The following is a 22,219-nucleotide window of genomic DNA, read 5'->3' as shown; positions in this document are numbered from 1 at the left end:
GGGTGGGGAAAACTATATAATGATATTTAGGCTTATTAGCTAGGTCTGGCTATTATCGCCAGAAAAGATACAACTCTCATCTATTTTTTGGTCAAAATTGTAGTAAGCAGTATTATTTTTCTTTTAAAAACAAGTTTTGGTCTAATAATCTCTAAAATATTCCCTATCCCTTAATCTCTGGGTTCTTTCCTGTACTTTGAAATAGAATTTTATTCATACTGACTCACAACTATGCTGAAGTTAACATATATAGGCTATTGTTTGAACCTGTTATGGTTGCTGAATAGTTTTTATTTTCTTAAGCTGAGGAGTGCCTGAAGATACCAATGTGACAACCATTTTTTAACAAGACTTTTTTCCCCTCCTATGATTAACTGACACTTGTGTATTCCTACTTGACCTCTTCTTTTTTGAGATTTTTAAAATCAAATTTCTTTTGTTTGTAACTTACAAATCAAATTGAAACTAATGTTAAAAAAAAAAAAGAATTAATGTTAATGGCAAGGGATCCTGGGGATTTCACAGTACCTGAAGATAGAAATGCAGACAGGCTTCATGAGGGGAGGGGAACCAGGACCTGGAAACTCATCAGCAACTCAGGTGACTGGTGTCTTACCACTCTGGGGCAGCATGATCTCTCTGCTTCTCTCTACTTGTCCACTTCGTTTTTCTTTAGCTACATTTTGTTTTTTACCATTGTATATAACCAAACAAGTTTCCCAACTCTTAAATTCATACATTCACTCATGATTCTGTGACCTTGGGTTTGAGGGAGTTTGAGGCTAGTGCTTATGTATGGTCTAATCAGCTGTGGCAGATGAAACCAAGGTTTCACGGAACATTGCAGGCCCTATTTTTATGGTAGGGCAGGAGATGCAGGGTATACAACTCTGAGAAGAGAAGTATGTAAGCTAAGTAGATATCTTAAAGGTGGTGATTACAAAGGAACACTAAATAATGTGAAATAAAATTAGCATTTTTTAAATAAAAAGGAGACCACTTACTCATTGACTTTATATAGTAGCCAATGTAACAAAATTATTTCACTTCCAATCCATACGTGATTATTTTGAAAGCTGTAAAAATATCTACCTTTTTCAAATAAAAAGCAACGAGAGCTGATTTTTTAGCTTCCGCATGCAGAATTTGAAGTTTGAGTCATGCTATTTCATGAACACAAATAACCTTATATTAATAACATCATGAATACATGCCATTCTGTCTTCAGCAACCATTTGCTGACTGCCTGTTCTCTGCTGGAGACCGCTAAAACAGGTATTTACAAAGATAGAGATATAATATTGCCTATTCTCAAAGAATTCCTAATCTCGTTGCGAAGAGTACATATTCAAAGAAACGATTATAGTATTAATGTGAAAATCATAATGGAGATATATACAGGATGCTCTTGAGAATAACAGTCTCTCCTTGAAAAAGGGGTTGGGGAAGGCTTCAAAAAGCAGGTCTCAAATATTATGCAGACCCAGGCCATTTTAACAAGGGCATTTTGGCAGAAAGAGATGAATTTGCAAAGGTAGTGTGGAGTTTGATATGACTGAAGTAAATTTTGAGAACATTCAATTTATGAAAGTGAAATGAAACTTATTTTTTCATATCTGTCCTTCACATGGTAGTGGATACCAGTTTCTGCAAAGGAAGATTACAGATTTTTAGAATATTCAGATCATTTTGTTCTATAACTTTGGTGTCACTTTTGAGAAAGTGACTGATCATTGTTTTCAGCCTCCTTTATCAGATTTTTCTTAGGTTTTGGTTAGTTTGTTAGTTTATTTTTATGGTGATTTTTTTTTCCTATTCAAGCATAGATGTCCATACAGTAGATGACTGAAAATGCTAGAGCTTATAAAACTAATGAAAATCATAGTTCTTATAAGGAATAAAGGGTGAAAATAATACATAGTATAAGTCTAATATAATTTTAAAAGGTTAAACTCTAAAAATGACCTACATCACTACTGAAATTTTAGAATTTCTGAAGAAAGAGCACACATAACATGCATACATATACACATATATGTGCTATTACATAAACATTTTACATCAGTTTTTTCTCTGGCAGAGTTGTACCTACCACTAGGCAAAAGTAGTGTAAGCAGTTGGCACAATGCCCTGTGCTTCACTACTCTTATCCGTTGGTTATCACCTTTACTTCTCTTTTCAATTCCTTTATCCACTCATTCATGATTCCTACACCTCCCCCACAACAAAGAACCAACCAAAAGTCCCCCCAAAACCCCAGAACTTCTTAGCTGACTGTTCTGAGAAGTGACTGAGGTAGGTGAGAAGAGTAGAGAAAAGGAAGGTGGTTGTGGCCATCTTTTCCGGTGGAGGCAGTAGCAGTGGTGGTGGGTGGGTGAGTGTTTTAGGCATGAGGTTCATTTTCATATAGCAAGCTCAGTAATGCCACCATCGTCACCCAGGTCACAAGTTTTATGACTGTTTCTGATCCTCTTCCTCAAGCCCTCCAGTCTGCCTTTTGTCATTTTTGTCCTTCAAACTCGCCTTTGATACTGTGTTAGAAGGAGGTGATGAACAGAGGAAAGGTTGTATGTCTTTTACTTGTTGCTCCTTCTGTTTAGAGTGACCTTTCATCTCTCCTCTATTACCCTGGTCATATTTCCAGATTCATCCCTCACTTCTCTGACTCCTCAAGCCTAAACTGTGTGTCTTTCTTGTGCTTTCTGTGATGACTCCTGTTATAGACTTACCACTTATGGTAATTGCTTATTTATTTGCCTTCTCTATTAACTCCTGGAAGGTGGGGCCATATCATTTGTCTTTGTGTTCCCAGTGCCTAATACAGAGCCTGGCACATGGTCATGTTACCATTCTTGATTGCAAACAACAGAAATCAACTCTAGCTCACTGAAGCAAAAGAAAGGGTATTTATTGAAAGGATATTAGTTAGCTTACAGAAATGACAGGAAGACTGGAGAACAAGACTCTGAGAACAAATAGGAAACCAGCCAACCTCAGGGCTAGACCATAGTCATAGTGATGCTATAGAATTACCCTTTTCCTGTTTAAGACACCATCAGCTACCCCGCAGGACACTGGATGCCATTGCCAGAACACCGCCAATGTGTGCTTTATGCTACTGCCCTAAAAATGAATTTTTATCTGTCATAGCAATGTTAGATCTAGATTAAAATTCTGCATGAAAGCATCTAATTGACTAGTCGATATGCCTGGTCCCTAAATAGGAAAGTAACTCTGTGGCCTCTTTGGCTTCTGTGGTTGATTTTAGGCCCCAGCATCCTTTTAAGACATACATAGTAGCAGATTCTGCAAGCACAGGAAGTTCAGATGCTAGCCTGTCAAGAGTAAAACTGACACATGTCTTTTTCAATAAACATTTGATAAATATTTATTAGATGAATGAATGAGAGAATTGGAGCCATAATTTCCCATCTCTAAATATTTACGTCATCAAGCATTGAAGTGATTATTGTACCACTTAACCTAATTCACAGGAAAATTAATTCCAAGCCATAAAATAAGGAAAAGATAAGCAAAATCAGCAAAGTTCTGTTTTTTAAAATGAAACTGCATTGTTAAATCATTACTTTATAATTAATTTATATTTATAAATATTATAATTAAATTATTATTAAATACAGTTATTTGAGTTAAATTTAAGGTGTCTTTTTGTTCCCCCTTTTTTGCAATACCTGAAGCATGTATTTGTTTGTTTATCCCATCATCTAACATTGGATACAGCTGGGATTTAAACTTGGCCAAACTGATTCCAGAGCACTTAACTCCTGTTTTTATAGTCTTTGTACAGTTGTGTTCAGCAATGACTTAATTAAAGCAAAAACAACAGCAGACTAATGTTTCAGAGAGCTCAGTGAGAGGAATGTTTCTGCTTGTGAAAAAAAGTTTTTATTTCAAAGTCATCTTACCCATCAAATAAAAGGTCTTCTTACAGTCATTTTGTAACACTGTTTGGCATTATGTACCAAAGTCGAATATATTCATACCCTACATCCTAGAAATTTTATTCATAGGTGTTTTTTGATGCCTGCACTTGTGCCTTAGGAATGTAGAAAACTCTGTATGACTTTGTAATTATTTATAATAGCCTAATATTGGAAACAAGCCAAGAGTCTATTAATAATAGAGTGGATAAATAAAATTGTGATATATTCTCAAAATGAAAAACTATACAGAAATGAAAACAAACTACTGTTATGTGTATGACTGTCTCAAACACACATTGGAGAGTGAGAAAAGCTAGACCAAAGAATACATTCTGTATGAATCCTTATGTGTTCTGTTTACGTAGAGTGCAGAAACAGACAAAGCTCATCTCACATTAAAAGTCAAGATAGTAGTTCTTTTTTGGGAAGATTGGAAGGGGACGGAGGGCTTCCTGTTACTGGTAATGTTCTATTTCTTGACCTGAGAGATATTTATAATAGGTGGTATGTTCACACTGAAAATTCATGGAGTTGTACTGTTCCAATACGTATGTTATACTTTAATTAAAAAGTAAAAACAAAGACAAAAAAACCAGACTTGTATATGGACTACTTTGGAGAGCATGGCTCAGTGAACCCCCTAAAGTTGTGTGTAGGGCACCTGGGTGGCTCAGTTGGTTAAGCAACTGCCTTCGGCTTAGGTCATGATCCTGGAGTCCCGGGATCGAGTCCCACATCAGGCTCCCAGCTCCATGGGGAGTCTGTTTCTCCCGCTGACCTCTCTCTCCTCTCATGCTCTCTCTCTCATTCTCTCTCTCTCTCAAATAAATAAATAAAATCTTTAATTAAAAAAAATAAAGTTGTATGTTTAGTTTTATCTGAATATGTATATGTTGGTGTATTTTAAGGGAGAGAAGATCCTTAGCACTAATCAGATTCTCAGAGGGGCTCATGACTTTAAAAATGTTAAGAAACTACCTCACCAAAGCCTGAATATTCAGAAAAAGTATTGTTAAATACATTAGGATGGAAAGCTTGTTTTTACAGTGATGTGAATGAACCCTTGTCTCTGTGATCAGACCCTCTGTGTTTTACATCCCATCCTCTCACACTTTCTCCAGGCTTTTGCTTCTATAGTCATCCTCTTTTTCTCCTTCATCCTCATTTTCTTTCTCTGTGGATGATTGCCATTGGCATAACCTCTGTTAATTAATTTCATTCATTTTTTTTGAAGGCCTCTGTTGATTACACGTCTTCTGTCAGTTGCCACTCCATTTTCCAACTCCCCTTCACATCAAAATGCCTACAAGAGGGTTATGGATATTTCCTCACCTCCTCCCCCTGTTGTCTCCTCCGCTCATTCCAGTTGGGCTTTCGTTCTTACTAATAACACTCTACTGAAATGGGTCTTCTCAAGGTCACGATGATTCGAGTTTTGTTGAAACCAGTGATCAAATATCTTGATTTGAGAGGAAGTGGGGTGAGAGCACCTTAGGTATAGAGAATTGATTTAATCTTTCTCATTTCATGGTACTCTTTCATCACTGGCCTGTGCTAAAGCAGGAGCCCTGCTTTAATTTCATCTTTCTTTATACTCCATTTTTCACTCTCATTCCCTTTTCCCCTTATAGATACCCACTTTAGTACATTTAGCATATGATCCTGAATGTATCTTTGAAAACTATAGTGCTGTTTTGAAAACATGTTTTTAATATATATAAATGATACCTTGTTATATATTCTTTTCTGTTTCCTCTTATTTTCATTCAGTAAATTTTAAAAATTTATCAGTATTGCTGTGTACATTCATGTAATTGGTTCTAACTTCTGCATGGCATTCAGATCATGGTATCTGCCACATTTTAAAATGATTTCTTTACTTTTGGGCACCTCAACTTGTTCATTCATTCAGCAAATATTGACCACACACTATTCTCTAGGCATTATATTAGAGACTGGTTATATAGCAGTGACTAAAACAGAAAAATTCCTACCCCCATTGAACTTAAAATCTTGTGGAGAGGCAAAGAAAGAGATAATAAAATGAGTAAGTATAAAATGTACTATGTTAGGTAGTGAAAAGTAATAAGGTGAGAAAATCAGAACAAGGGAAAAGAATATGAAGTGCTGGATGTGCAAGACTGTTGACCTTTTAAATAGGGTGGCCATGGAAAGCCTCACTGAGATGGTGACCAAGAAGGGAGGGCCTGAGGAAGGGCTGACTTGGCTGGCATCGGGGAAGGCTAGTCCAGGCACAGAGAGCAGCAAGTAGAAAAGCTCCAGAGACTGGAACATGCCTCTGTTTGTTCAAGGATCAGTCAGAACACTGCCATGTTACCTCCAAGAAGCTAAGAGTTTTTCTAGTATGCTAAATTCTGCCTTATACTACTAGGTTTTATATCTTTTCTGTTTACCCTAGTTTGTTTTCCTTTCTTCTTTTTCCTGTTTTCTAAGGATAAATAAAACTTTTGATGCCAGTTTAAAAGTTATGTATTCTAGGGGCACCTGGGTGGCTCAGTGGGTTAAAGCCTCTGCCTTCGGCTCGGGTCATGATCCTGGGGTCCTGGGATCAAGCCCCGCATCGGGCTCTCTGCTCAGCAGGGAGACTGCTTCTACCTCTCTCTTTATCTGCCTGCCTCTCTGCCTACTTGTGATCTCTGCTTGTCAAATAAAAAACAAACAAACAACCAACAACAACAAAAAGTTATGTATTCTATTTTTATTCTTCTGGTGGTTACCCTTTACTTAGATTCATATTGTATTCATTTTCATCTATCGGTTTTTTAAAGCTTATTGATTTTTCATCATTATTCTAAGTATTTCCTCACCTCCGTTTTTCTTTTTCACCTCTGAAAGTCCTTTTATTTAGATGTTGACTCTAATTTTTCTAGCCTCTGTGTTTGGTGGGGGTTCAGAACTAATTCTTCAATTTTTTCTTTTCAAATGCCCCTTATTTTTTAGAGCAGTTTTAGATTCACAGCAAAATCGAACAGAAAGTACAGAATTCCCATATACTCCTATCCCAACACAGGCACAGCCTCCCCCACAATAATCATCCCACACCAGAGTGGGACATTTGTTATAATTTGTGAACCTACATTGACACATGATTATCACCCAAATTCCATAGTTTACATTACAGGTCACTCTTCGTGTTGTACATTCTGTAGGTTTTGACAAATGTATAATGACATTAATATAATGACAGATACAGAATAGTTTCACTGCCCTAAAAATCCTCTGTACTTAGCCTATTTATCCCTCCTCTCTAACCTCTCTAACCCCTATCTTTTTACAGTTTCTAATTTTTTCCTTTTCCAGAATGTCCTATAGTTGGAGTCATTCAGTATGTGGTCTTTTCAGGTTGACTTTTTTCACTCAGTAATATGCATGTGTCCTTTTGTGGCTTAATAGCTTACTTCTTTTTAGAACTGAGTAATATTCCATTGTCTGGATATATCGCAGTTTATCCGTTCACCTACTGAAGGATACCTTAGTTCTTTCCAAGTTGTGGCAATTATGAATAAAGACACTATGAACATCCACATGCAGTTTTTTATATGGACATGTTTTCAGCTCATATGTGTAAATGCCTAGAAGTGTGATTGCTGGATTATGTGGTAAGAGTATGCCTAGTTTTATAAGGAACTGCCAGACTGTCTTCCAGAGTGACTGTATGTGCCATTTGCATTCCTTACCAGCAATAAATGAGAGTTCCTGTTGCCCCACATTCTTGCCATCATTAGGTGTTCCCAGTGTCCTGGATTTTGGCTATTCTAATAGGGGTGTGGTGATATCTCATTGTTATTTTACTTCGCATTTCTCTAGTGATATATTATGTGGAACATCTTTTTATATGCTTACTTGTCTTCTATATATCTTCTTTGGTGAGCATCTGTTCTGCAGGTCTTTTGCCCATTTTTTAATCAGGTAGTTTGTTTTATTGTTGAGTTTTAAGTGTTCTTTATATATTTTGGATAAGAGTCCTGTATCAGATACATCTTTTGCAAGTATTTCTCCCAGTCTGTGGGTTGTCTTCTCATTCTGTTAAGCCTGTATATTTTTAAACTTCTGTAATATATATTTTCTATTTATTTATACCTTCCTAATATCTCATCCTGATCATCATCTTAGTGATTTTATTTTTGACAGCATTTATTTTGTTATTTAACCTGTCTTTAAATTTTTCAGTTGTTGCGTTTTTTAAACACCCAGTATCTCTAGTTGGTTCTTTATTATTCCTTATTATTTTCCTAATGTCCTACTTTAGTTTCCTGAGGATGTGTGTTATGCTTATCTAAGAAATGTGTTTGGTCTGGACCATAAATTCTGTTTCCTCTGGGATAGGTTGTTCTGGTTTTGGCCTTTTTCCCTTCACCCCTCCCTTGTACTCTTACAATATTTGCTGTGTTTTGTTTGAAAGATTTTATTTATTTATTTGACAAACAGAGATCACAAGTAGGCAGAGAGGCAGGCAGAAGGAGAGGGGGAAGCATGCTCCCTGCTGAGCAGAGAGCCCGATGTGGGGGCTTGATCCCAGGACCCTGAGACCATGACCTGAGCCCAAGGGAGAGACTTAACCCACAGAGCCACCCAGGCGCCCCTCCTGTAATGTTTTTCATTTTTGTTTTTGTTTTTTTCCTGGAGCTCATATTCGCTTGAGAATATCAACTCCTTTGACTGATAATGTGTATAGGTAAAAATCCCATGTTCAAATTTATCCCCTTCCTGGTGAATTTGTAGAGTATAAGTGTATGCATGTACGAGAGAAGTGTGTTTATAAAGTTAGTGCAGCTTTACCAAAGAAATAGTTTGGTTTTGGCTATTAGATATACAGGTAGAGTTATCAAGTAGGCATTTTGGGTCTCAATGACAAGTCATGGCTGTTGATATGAATTTGAAAGTGAGCGGTGGTTAATGGGGCTGACACGTTTTCTTGAGAATACGAAGAAAGGGAAGATCCTGGAGGTTGGTTTAATTGCTGAAAATTTGTTAAGGGATTTTAAAGAATAGAAGATATACTTTGTCTAGGACTGGTTCTGGCCATTGGGATGTTTAGAAAGAACAGTACATCATCTAATCAAGCTGATTTGCTTACGCTTGTCAATTATGGGTCATTGTTTCAGGCTTCTGTGGAATAGTTTATGTAGTATATATACGGTTGACCCTTGGATAACACCACGTTTGAACTGTGTGGGTCTACTTATATGTAGATTTTTAAAGTACAGTATTGTAAATGTATTTTCCCTTATGATTTTCTTAATAATATTTTCTTTTCTTTAGCTTACCTTATTGTAAGAATACAGTATGCAATACATGTAACATCCAAAGTATGTGTTAATCAACTGTTATCCGTAAGGCTTCTGGTCAATAGTAGGCAAGTAGGGTCAAAAGTTATATGCATATTTTTGACTACACTGATGGCTAATACCCCTAATCCCCACATTGTCATCTGTTGTAGTAAGACATATGGGATAAGGAATTTCAGGCCCTATTCTGCTACTGATGAACTGTGCTGTTTTGGGCAAATCAGATTTGCCTTTCTACATTTTAATTTCCTCATCAACAAAATGTTGAGATTGAACCAAAAGACCTTTAAGGTCTTTTTAAAAAATTTTATGAGTTTTGGAAAACCTGAGTGGCTTAGTCAGTTAAGCATCTGACTCTCAATTTCAGCTCAGGTCTTGGGATCATGATATTGAGCCCTGCGTTGGGCTCTGCACTTGGCACAGAGCTGTCCTGAGATTTTTCTTTCTCCCTCTGCCCCTCCCCTCCTTGCTCTCTATTAAATAAATAAATAAATAATAAAAATTTAAGAAATTCCAAAAGTCTTTAAAGACATACAATTGTAAATCTAGACCAACAGATTAATTTTTTTATATTTTCTTGAGATGATTTCACCAGAATTGAATTAGTTGATAAGCGTACAATTTAAGTACTTGCTGGATTACTTTTCAGAAAAAGTATTCTAATTCACAATGCCATTAATAATTTTTAATTGTGTTTATTTTTCTTACAGCTCTATCAGCATTGGACTTACTGTTCTTAATTCATGTTTGTTAATTTATTGGATATAATAGAGTACCTCAAAGTTTAATTTCCTTAATTATTTGCAAGACCAGCAATTCTTCCAAGCATTTTAGTATTTGGGTTTCCTCATATATGAATTGTTTGTTTATAGTCACTGATCATCTAGTAAGTCCTACAAATTAAAAATTTATATTAGTCATGGGGCACCTGCATGGCTCAGTGGGTTAAACTTCTGCCTTTGGCTCAGGTCATGATCTCAGAGTCCTGGGATTGAGCCCCGCATCAGGCTCTCTGCTCAACAGGAAGCCTGCTTCCCCCTCTCTCTCTGCCTGCCTCTCTGCCTACTTGTGATCTCTCTCTCTGTCAGGTAAATAAATAAAATCTTTTAAAAAATTATATTCATCATTATTAACTGGAAGAACAACAGAATTCTCAAAGTTGTTTTCAGGTATTCTCAAAAGTTCTTTTCAGGTGCTTCTTATCAAAAAATGTATTACTTATTATAGTTTGTAGGTAAAAGTGAAAAAGGATTTTTAAAAAGGCTTTTAAAGTATATTTAAATAGGTGGTAAGATGAAATAAGAGTGTTTGGGGTGCTTGGGTGGCCCAGTCAGTTTATCGCAGGGTTCTGGAATCAAGTCCTAAGTTAGGCTCAAGCTCACCAGGAAGTCTGCTTGAAAATTCTCTCTCTCCCTCTCCTTCTGCCTCTCCCACTGCTAGTGCACACGCACACTCTCTCTCTTTCTCAAATAAATAAATCTTTTAAAAAATCAAAATGTTCTACATTAATCAAATGACAGAACTATAAATCTTGTCTGTCTGCTTTTCAAGAACAGTGGTATTTTAAATCAGGGTATCTCATTTTTTAATATATTATATAGCTGAATTTTAGATTGCTTATTTCATGTAGATGTATTTTTAATCACCCCAGTGAGTACTATTTCTTTTTTTAAGTTTTTATTTAATCAATGTGAGTACTATTTCAAATAGCTTACATATGCCTGAGAAATAGAGAAGAAAAACCAGATATTGTGTGCTTGAGAGAAACTTTTGGGAAGATTCCAGTGGAAGCAACAATTCATTTCAGATACTAGCTAACAAATGCTTATGATGATTTAAAGAGGAAGTAAGAACTTTGAGATGTAGGAGTGGTATGCATATGGGAAATTAAGTAAAAAAAAGATGGTGCAAGAGACAAAATTTAAAACCAGACTTCCCTTTCATTCTAGACTGGTATGTGCTGTATATTTGCATTTCATATGCAGGGCTGAATATGAACAGATTTTCATTACAGAATCGGTAGTTGATACTTGTTGTTATCATTAATTTGTATGGAATCTAATTTCACTGGAAGAGTGGCAAATCTCATAGGTACCTTATGTTTAAAGAATGTAAATAGCATTGAAAATTCTCCAGATACCATTTCCTCACCCACCCCCCGCCACCACCTTCTTTTTTAAGGTTTTATTTTTAAGTAATCTCTACATCCATTGTGGGACTTGAACTCACAACCGTGAAACCAAATGTTGTGCTCCACTGACTGAGCCAGCCAAGCTTCCTTCCTTATCCCTTTTAACCATTTCCTACTTTTCTCCCTCCATTTCTGCACTTTTAAACTTTAATTCCTTTTATGCCTTTCCCCCCCTCATCGTTTTTACTCCTTTTCTTGCCATATCTCTGTTCATCTTTCTTCCTTTTCTATTTCACTCTTTTCTCTTATTTTTGGTCATCTATTCTTTTTCTTACCTGCTAATTGCCTCATACTCATCAACCAGTTTAATCTCTCCCACTTAACTATTAACATTTTTGTCCATCAGAGCCCATGTTCACTAGTTAACACTTAGGTCTCCCCAAGGAATTGCTTTCTTCTCTTCCATTCTTGAACTATGGTGTAGTAGAACTCCAAATTAAAAGCCATGAGAGGTGAGTCATAAACTGATGTATTTGGTCTTGGGCAAGCTGTTTAAATTGTATGTTTCAGTTTCTTCAATTATAAAGAGAAGAATTGAAACTAAATCTCCAATGACCTTTCCTGGCTCCAAAATCCTGTGATTCTGTGGTGTCTTAACTTTCGCTTTTTTCCCCCTTCTGTGTTGACCTTATTCATCTAATAATAAGTATTATAAGATGCGGGTGTGTGTGTGTGTGTGTGTGTGTGTGTGTGTGTGTGTGTGTATACATACATATATACATCTAATAATAAGTATTTACAAACCTATCATGTGTAACTGCTATAATTTATATGAGGGAATCAAAAGAAATAAAGGACAGGGTTCCCGCCTTTGAATTGTTTATAGTCTGTCTGGAGAGAAAAGAGGTATCTGTATGTTAACACTCAATAATTTCCAGTCTGTTCCTGTTCTTCCCAGACTAGATCCATATTCCCAAGGGAAGACCAGCTATTTTAGTTCCAACCTACTTTCTGAAATAAGGGGCAGGGTTGCCCCTGAACACAGTAAATGATTCCTTTTTATGTTCTTAAACATCTAGGAATTCCTGTTGTAGTTTTTGTGTAGCACTGTTTTACACTGTTCACTTGATTCTAGTCTAGAATTTATCCATGATAGAAAAATTTAGAACTAAGGAGTTTAGTCTTTGTTGTACTTTAGTAGATGAGCACTCTGTCCTTCTTATACTTTTTTTGTGTGTTCATATGTCTGTGCATTTATATGTTTGTATAATTATGTTCAAATATAATTTTCCAGATGGCTAAGTAAATGTGACCGACAAGTCTTTTCACACCATATATATTTACACTTTTTTCTTTGGTTTGTTTCTGCACCTACTTTGTATGGGGGTATTGCTTTTGGAGACATTTTTTTCCTTTCTCAGTCTATAGGCATTCTCTGGTAAAAACATAACCACTCTGTAAGGATTTAGGGACAGTGGCTGAGGGGAGCAGGAAGGAACTGGACATATTTATAAAAGGTCAACTGAGGGGGCGCCTGGGTGGCTCAGTGGGTTGAAGCCTCTGCCTTCGGCTCAGGTTGTGATCCCAGGGTCCTGGGATCGAGCCCCACGCCAGGCTCTCTGCTCAGCGGGGAGCCTGCTTCCTTCTCTCTCTGCCTGCTTCTCTGGGATCTCCGTTCTGTCAAATAGATAAATAAAATCTTTAAAAAAGAAAAAAAAAGTCAACTGAGGAATCCTTGTGATAGAATTGTTCTGTATCTTGACGTTGGTGATGAATACATGAAGCTGCACATGTGATAAAAATGCATAGAACTAAATATATCCACAAGCACACACATACATGAATACAAGTTGAATTGGGAAAATCAAAACAAGATAGGTGAATTCAATGCAGTCTTCCAACTGTGATATTGTATTATAGTTTTGTAAGATGTTGTCATTGGGAGAAACTGGGTAGGTGTGCCAGATCTTTATTATGTCTTTCAACTGAATGAGAATGTCTTATTATCTGAAACTAAAAGGTTTGACTAAAAATAATAGCAATTTATGGGAGTCTGCTGAAAGATAATGTAACACATGTAGTTGCAGGAAGTACATTGACATACCATACTGGGCACGAATTCTGTAAAACTGCTGGATACAAAATCAGTATATAAAATCTTTTGTATTTCCATACACTAGTAACAAACTACCAGAGAAATTAAGAAAATCCATTTACAGTTACATTGAAAATAATAAAATACCTAGGAATAAATTTAACCAAGGAGGTGAAAGACCTGTACCCTAAAAACTGTTAAGGCATTGGTGAAAGAAATTGATGAAAGAAGACACAAATAAATGGAAAGATATTCCATGGATTGAAAGATTTAATGTTAAAATGTCCATAGTACCCAAACCAATCTCAGATTCCATACAATCTCTATCAAAGTTCCAATGGCATTTTTCTTAGAAATAGAACAATCCTAAACTTTATGTGGAACCACAAAAGACTCTGAGTAGCCAAAGCAATCTTGAGAAAGAAGAACAAAGCTGGAGGAATCACACTTCCTGATTTCAAACTATATTACAAAGCTAGGGTAATCAAAATAGTATGATACTGCCATAAAAACAGACCCATAGATTAATGGAACAGAATAGAAAGCCTAGAAATAAACCTATGTTTACATAGCTAATTAATCGATGGCAAGGGAGATAAGAATATACAGTGGGAATGGACAGTCTCTTCAATAAACAGTGATGAGCAAGCTGGACAGCCACACGTAAAAGAATGAAACTGGATTACTGTCTTTCACCACACACAAAAATTAACCCAAAACAGATTAAAGACTCATGTGTAAGACCTGAAACCATAAAACTTCTTGAAGAAAACTTAGTAACCTCCTAGACATTGGTCTTGGTGATGATTTTTTGGAATTTGACACCAGAATTGAAGCTAACAACAGCAAAAACAAACAAGTTGGGACTACATCAAACTAAAAAGCTATGCAGATCAAAGGAAACTATTAACAAAATGAAAAGGCAACCTACTGAATAGGAGAAAATATTTGTGACTTGTATATCTGACAAGGGGTTAATATCCAAAATACATAAAGGATTTGTAGAACTCAATAACAAAAACCCAAGTGATCCAATTTAAAAAATGGGCTGAGGATTTGAATAGACATTTCTTTCCAAAGAAGACACACAAATGGCCAACAGGTATATGAGGAGATGCTCAACATCACTAAATCATTAGGAAAGCGCAAATAAAAAACACAATGAGATTGCCTCACACCTGTTAGACGTGCTGTTATCAAATGACAATAAATAATATGTGTTGGCAATGATGTGGAGAAAAGGGAACCCTCATGCACTGCTGGTGGGAATGTAAATTGACACAGCCACTGTGGGAAACAATGTGGAGGTTCCCCCCAAAATTAAAAATGGAACTACCATACATTCTAGCAGTTCCACTTCTGAGTGTTTATCTACAGAAAATAAAACCACCAATTCAAAAAGATATATGCACCCACCCACGTGTTCATTACAGCATTGTTTACAGTAGTCAAGATATAGAAGCAACCTAACCATCCCTCAATAGATGAATGGATACAATGGAACTCACCCATAAAAAGAATAAAATCTTCCCATTTGTAACAACATGGATGGACCTTGAGGGCATCTAAGTTAAAGAAGTCAGAAAAAACAAATATGAATTCACTTATATGTAGAATCTAAAATACTAAACCAAACAGAATTTTCTAGTTTTCCTAATTAATTTCTGGTTTCATACCATTGGAAAAGATACTTGATATGATTTTAATCCTCTTAAATGTATTAGTACTTATTTTGTGGCCTAGCCTATGATCTGTCTTGGAAAATGTTGGATGTGAACTTGAGAATTGAGTATTCTGGGGCACCTGGGTGGCTCAGTCCGTTAAGCATCTGCCTTTAGCTCAGGTCATGATCCAGGGGTCCCAGGACTGAGCCCCATGTCTGGCTCCCTGCTCAGCGGGAAGCATGCTTCTCCCTTTCTCTTCCTTTCACCCTGCTTGTGCTCTCTTGCGCTCTCTCTGTGTCAAATAATAAAAAATAATAAAATCTTTATTTTAAAAAAAAAGAGTGTGTATTCTTGTTGCTTTTGGATGGAAATTCTGTAAACATCTGTTAAGTCCCTCTGATCTAATGTGTCATTTAAGTCTGATTTTTCCTGTTGATTTTTTTGCCTGGGAGAGGTATTAGGGTTCCCTACTATCATTGTATTACTGTCTGTTTTTCTTTTTAGATCTGTTAAATTTTCCCTTAATATTATTAAACAATAGGTGCTTCTATTAAATAATTTAGGTGCTCCTGTGTTGGGTGCATAGATATTTACAAATGTTACATCTTTGGGGGCACCTTGGTGGCTCAGTTGGTTAAGCATCTGACTCTTGATTTTGGCTCAGGTCCTGGGGATCATGCCGTGCACCAGGCTCTGCACTCAGCAAGGAGTCTACTTGTTCCTCTACCCCTCACCCCACTCATACTCACTCTCTCTCTCTCTCAAATAAAATCTTTTGAAAAATGTCATATCCTCTTTATCATTATGTAACACCCTTCTTTGTCTCTCATTATCGCCTTTGTTTTGAAGTCTGTTTTGTCTAATACAAGTATAGCTATTCCGGCTTTCTTTTGGTTTCCATATTCATGGAATATCTTTTTTCCATCTCTTCACTTTCTTTTTCCATCCATTTACTTTCTTTTCTTTCTCTCTCTCTCTTTTTTTAAAGATTTTCTTTATTCCAGAGAGAGTGGGGGTGGGAAAGGAGGAGCAGAGGGAGAGGAACAAGCAGGCTCCATGCTCAGGGCTTGATCTCAGGACCCTGAGTTCACAACCTGAGCTGAAACCAAGAGTCAGACACTCAGCTGACTAAGCCACCAGAAGTTCCCATACCCTCACTATAAGTTTGTGTGTGCCTTTACATCTAAAGTGTGTTCTTATGGGCAGCATATAGATGTGTCTTTGTTTAATCCATTCAGCTACTCTGTGTTGGAATTTAGTCCATTTACATTTAAAGCAATTATTGATAGGTATGTGCTTACTGACATTTTGTCTTACCTTCTGCTTTTATAGTTTCTCTCTTTTCCTTCTTTGCTCTCTTCCTTTGTGGTTTGATGACTTTTTAAAATGACTTATTTATTTATTTTAGAGAGAGAAAGAGAGACACAGTGCCTGATGGGAGGTGGGGGGGAGAAAGGGACAGAGGGAGGAGAGAGTCTCAGGCAGACTCCCCACTGAGTTAGGAGCCTGACACAGTGTCGAGCTCATGATCCCGAGATCATGACCTGAGCCAAAATCAAGAGTCGGATGCTTAACTGACTGAGCCACCCGGTGCCTTTGAGGACTTTCTGTAGTGGAATGGTTATATTCCTTTCTCCTTATCTTTTGTGTATTTACTATAGGTTTTTGCTTTGTGGTTACCATGAGGCTTACATATAACAGCCTGTACCTCTAGCAGTCTGTTTTAAGTCAGTAACAACTTAAGTTTGGTCCTGTTCTAAAGCTTAATATTTGTACTCTCCTTCTATATATTCTATGTTTTGATATCACATTTTTGTGTATCCTTTAATTAATATCTTAACCATAATTATTTTTACTACTTTTGTCTTTTAACCTTCATATTAGCTTTATAAGTGTATGATCTACTACCTTTGCTTTATATTTAATTTTCCAGTGAGACTTTTTCTTTCATATGTGTTTTTGTTACTAATGAAAGAAGTTCCCTTAACTTTTCTTATAAGGCCAGTTTAGTGATGATAAACTCCTTTAGCTTTTTCTTGTCTGGAAAACTATCTGTCCTTCAATTCTGAATGATAATTTTCTGGGTAGAGTATCCTTGGTTGTAAGTATTTTTCTTTCAGCACTTTGAATATCATGCCACTGCCTTCTGGCCTGAAAAGTTGGTGCTGAGAAATCCACTGATAGTCTTATGGGGGATTCCTTTGTACATAACAAGTTGTTTTCCTCTTGCTTTTAATATGTTGTCTTTAGCTTTAACTTTTGACATTTTATTTTTTTAAGTCCATTTATTTATTTATATGAGAGAGAGAATGAAAGAGAGTGAGCATGAGAGGGGGAAGGTCAAAGGGAGAAGCAGATCCCCGGATGAGCAGGGAGCCCAATGCAGGACTTGATCCTGGAACTCCAGGATCATGACCTGAGCTGAAGGCAGTCACAACCAACTGAGCCACCCAGGTGCCCTAACTTTTGACATTTTAATTACAGTGTGTTTTGATGTGGGCTTTTTTGGGTTTCTCTTATCTGGAACTGATTAGGTTTCCTGAATCTGAGTGTTTTTTTCCTGCCCCAAGTTAGGGAAGTTTTCTGCCATTATTTATTCAAACAAGATTTCTGCCTCTTTTTCTCTTTCTTCTTCTGAGAGTCCTATAATGCGAATGGTAGTTCATTTGATATCCCATAAGTCCCACTGTCTCTTTCCTGTCTTCTAGCAACAAGATTTTAGAAATACTCAAAAAATATATATGCCACTCCGTATTTACTGACTGAATTTTTTCAGTGAGTCTGAAGTGGAGTGATGTCTTAGTTTTTGAAACACATATATCTATCCTGACCATTTTTTGCAGTTCAAAACATAATAAGGTTGTTCTTATATTATTTCTTATTCATTCTTTTTATCCTTCATTCCATTCTAAGACATTTTATCAAATTTTGACTCAAACAGCTTTGGTCCTTTCCCCCTTTCTCTTCTACTTCCCACAAAAACATTCATATCAAGTATCATTGGCTTAGGTAAATCCAATGTCTTTTGCTGTTACTTCCCTCTTATTAGTAGATACTCCATGTTGGTTAGAGCTGTGGTTTCTTCCTCTTGATGTGCTTGTGACTACTGTGTTTCAATTTGTTTTCCTGCAAAAGCTTTGACCCTAAATGAAACTCGTGTGCAGATGTGTGTGTGTATGTGTTCAACATTATAAAGATAACATAAAATAAGTTGATGCAATACAGTTGGATTGACTATACTCAAGACTTAAGCAGTGGCATTGTCTCTTCATTTGTTGTTTAAAATTACTAATAACTACAACCTACTAAAATACTCAATTTTAAGAAAATGTGGTGATGGCATATTGAATTCCATAATACAAATTGCTTATTATCTTGGTCAGAAGACCTGCATTCCCTGATGATATCCCAACTGTGTCTTGTTAAGGAGTTGATAAAACTGATGCTATTTAAATGGTATTTTAAAATCTGTAATAACCCAGTGGAAAACACAGGGAGAAACCTCTTTGACCTCAGCCATAGCAGTTTCTTACTAGACACATCACCACAGGCAAGGGTAACAAAAGCAAAAATGAACCATTGGGACTTAATCAAGATAAAAACCGTCTGCAGGGCAAAGGAAAAAATCAACAAAACTAAAAGGCATCCTGTGGAATGAGAAAAGTTATTTGCAAGTGACATATCTGATAAAGGGTTTAGTACCCAAAATCTATAAAGAACTTCTCAAACTCAACACCCAAAAAACAAATAATCCAGTTAAGAAATGGGCAGAAGACATCAGTAGACCCTTTTCCAAAGAAAACATCCAGATCGCTAACAGACACGCAAAAAGATGCTCAATATCACTTATCATCAGGGAAATACAAATCAAAACCACACTGAGATATCATCTGACACCTGTTAGGATGGCTAAAATTAATAACACAAGAAACAAAAAGTGTTGTCGAGAATACAGAGAAAGGAGAACCTCCTTGCACTGTTGGTGGGAATGCAAACTGGTACAGCCACTCTGGAAAACAGTATGGAGGTTCCTCTAAATGTTAAAAATAGAACTACCCTATGCTTTAGTAATTGCACTACTAGGTATTTACCCAAAGAATATAAAACTACAGTTTCAAAGGGATACTTGCACTGTGATGTTTATAGCAACATTATCAACAGTAGCCAAATTGTGGAAAGAGCCCAAATGTCCATCAACTGAAAATGGATAAAGAAGATGTGGTATATGTATACAGTGGAATATTACTTAGTCATCAAAATGAAGGAAATCTTGTCATTTCCAATGAAATGGATGGAGGTAGAGTATATTATGCTAAGTGATATAAGTCAGAGAAAAACAAGCACCATATGATCTCACGTATATGTGCAATTTAAGAAAGAAGATAGATGAACATATGGTAAAGGGGAAAAGACAAGACAGAGGGAAACAAGCCATAAAAGACTCTTAATGCTAGAGAACAAACTGAGGTTTGATGAAGGGACATGGGTGGGGGATGGGCTGGATGAGTGATGGGTATTAGGGAGGGCACTTGTTATGACGAGCACTGTGTATTGTAAGTGATGAATCACTAAATTCTACTCCGGAAACCAATATTGTAGTGTATGTTAACTACCTAAAATTTAAATTAAAAAACACAAAATCTGTAATAAAGGGAAAATACTATACATCATGCCCCAGAAATAGGCATTTTTTTCATACTCCTTTCTCCTGTACACATTTCTCCTTTTGTGCCATTATTTATTATTTTATTTTCTCTCTATCATTCTCCCTATTATTTGCTTTTTTTTCCTGAAGTGTATAGCTCTTCTTAACTGAAAGGTGTTTAAGGAAGAGCTGGTGTTTGAAAATGACTTACTGGGTCTTAAGCATGTGGAAAAAAATATATGCAATCATTTTCTTTGAAAATTGTTAATAGAACTTAAGTATCCACAGGCATTTTAGTGGGAAATATTTCATTGGAATTAATTTAAGTTCAATTTTTATTCTTTCCAGTACAGTTTTTCTCAAACTCTGAGGCTTTCAGAATTCACAAACTGAGATCTGGCATCATTTTCAAAGAAAGACCTTCAGTGATGTGTAAGTAGTTTTTTTCATTTTGATTTGTTTCTATTAGTTGTTTTCTGTATTAAATACTGAAAAGTTATTTTACCAATCTCTGGACAGAATTTGGCATATACTTACCACATAATGATTATGAGTAACAAGTAACACAATATATCTTACTGAAAGATGTCTTATGATGTGCCCTGGGTCACTATTATTGACCATGAGGAGAGGTAACATCCTCAAGTGTAAAGAATACTGGATTAAAGGACTTGCCTTGTCTGCCACTAACTAGCTACATCCTTAAGTGAGCCACCTTCTGAATTTTAGTTTCTTTGGCTATATAATGAGGGATTAGACTAGGATTAGTAATAAAATCTTTCCCCTGGAAATGTCTGTTATTCCCAGCTTTACTTTTTTTCTTTTTATAATAAATCAAAGGTTAGTAATCATCCAAAAGGGAGCTCTCAAATTACATAGTTTTGAGTTTTTTGTATTGATTTTTGCTTGGAAATAGATATTGGGAGAGGAGGTGGCTCCAAATTAGACTAGGAGACAAGTAAGCTCCCACCCTCCCCACCCACCCCCACTCCTGCTCATGAAATTTGCCTCACATAGTCCATTAATTTGGGTTAATTAAGCTTGTTTTTTTAAAAAATATGTTTGCTTTGGGTGGGTTGAACATTTTTAAAAGGATGTCACCCTACTGTTAAGTATGATATACAAATAAGATTTCTTTCAAGATTTCCATACAGTGCTGATCCTGAAGGAGTGCCAATTTTCAAGGAGATGGGAGAAAGGGACAATAAAGTGGGGGTCACATCTATGCATGGGGCTTTTGTGGGGACAATGGTAGGGAAACTAGGCAGGCTGAAGGCCAGTACTTGGAACCTGGAAGGGAGATAGGAGAAGAGAGGGCTTGAGGTGGAATAAAAGTATGGACAGAGATGTGGGAAAGTAGAACTGGACAGGAAACCTCCTTGAAGGCAGAGACTGTGGCTTTCATCAATATTTTCTATCAGCAGCTCCTAGAATAGTGTCAGATCTTAATAAGTATTTATGAAAAATGCATTGAATGAATGAATCACTCAATAAATTTCTAATTTTGCCTAAGGCTGTGATGGTTTTGGTTATTGGTTACTAGACTCAAAGCATCTAGGTTATCTCTGGCTGCTCTACATTCAATAACTACAGACAGGTAGTTAAGTTGAGACAGGTAATTGAGGTTCAGAAAATTGATTCTGAATCACAGAAAAAAGATCTTACGCTTGAGGGTTATAAAATGAACTATTAATTCATTTAACAAATATTATTTTAAGCACCTACCTACCATACTTAGGGTACTAGCTGGGAGTGGAAAAATGGGGTAGTGGTTATAGTGTATAGTTCTATTTGATGGAATATTATGTAGCCGCTTAGTGTAATTATGAAGATTATAGCAGTTTAGGAAAATGCTTACTAAAGAAATATACAAATGTGTATATTCTATCTTATATTGTTCATGAGGACTAGTAGGATGTTTTCTTCTCTCAAAGAAGACTAGGAAACATTGTTAAATAGAAAGCCAATTGGGGCGCCTGGGTGGCTCAGTGGGTTAAAGCCGCTGCCTTCAGCTCGGGTCATGATCCCAGTGTCCTGGAATCGAGCCCCGCATCGGGCTGTCTGCTCAGCAGGGAGCCTGCTTCCTCCCTTCTCTCTCTGCCTGCCTCTCTGCCTGCTTGTGATCTGTCTGTCAAATAAATAAATAAAATCCTTAAAAAAAAAAATAGAAAGCCGATTTATTATTGAGAATAGAATAGTTGAATTTCTTTTCCTTTCTGTTATTTTGTACAATTCATAAAGTTTAAATGAAAATCCAAATAAACTCAAGTTTTAAAACAAATATGATGATTATGTATTGACCAGAAAAAGGAAATATTGTTTTGTTAAAGAGGAAGAAAACAGGGGCGCCTGGGTGGCTCAGTGGTTTAAAGCCTCTGCCTTCAGCTCAGGTCATGATCCCAGGGTCCTGGGATCGAGCCCCACATCAGGC

General features: G+C 36.5%; 1 protein-coding gene across 1 annotated transcript in view; it reads left to right on the top strand.

Moving 5' to 3' along the window:
• The window catches only part of DENND4A (DENN domain containing 4A), a 126,970-nt gene that overhangs the window by 14,724 nt on the left and 90,027 nt on the right, over nt 1–22,219 (top strand). Inside the window, exon 2 of the mRNA XM_080808513.1 lies at nt 20,137–20,220. The gene's annotated coding sequence lies outside the window, so the exon portion shown is untranslated. The remainder of the gene's footprint in view (nt 1–20,136; nt 20,221–22,219) is intronic.

The sequence above is a fragment of the Martes martes genome (assembly GCF_963455335.1).
Source record: "Martes martes genome assembly, chromosome: 7".
NCBI lineage: Eukaryota > Metazoa > Chordata > Mammalia > Carnivora > Mustelidae > Martes > Martes martes.
Note: the sequence above shows the minus strand (reverse complement) of the source record. Positions and strands in the feature narration are given on the sequence as shown.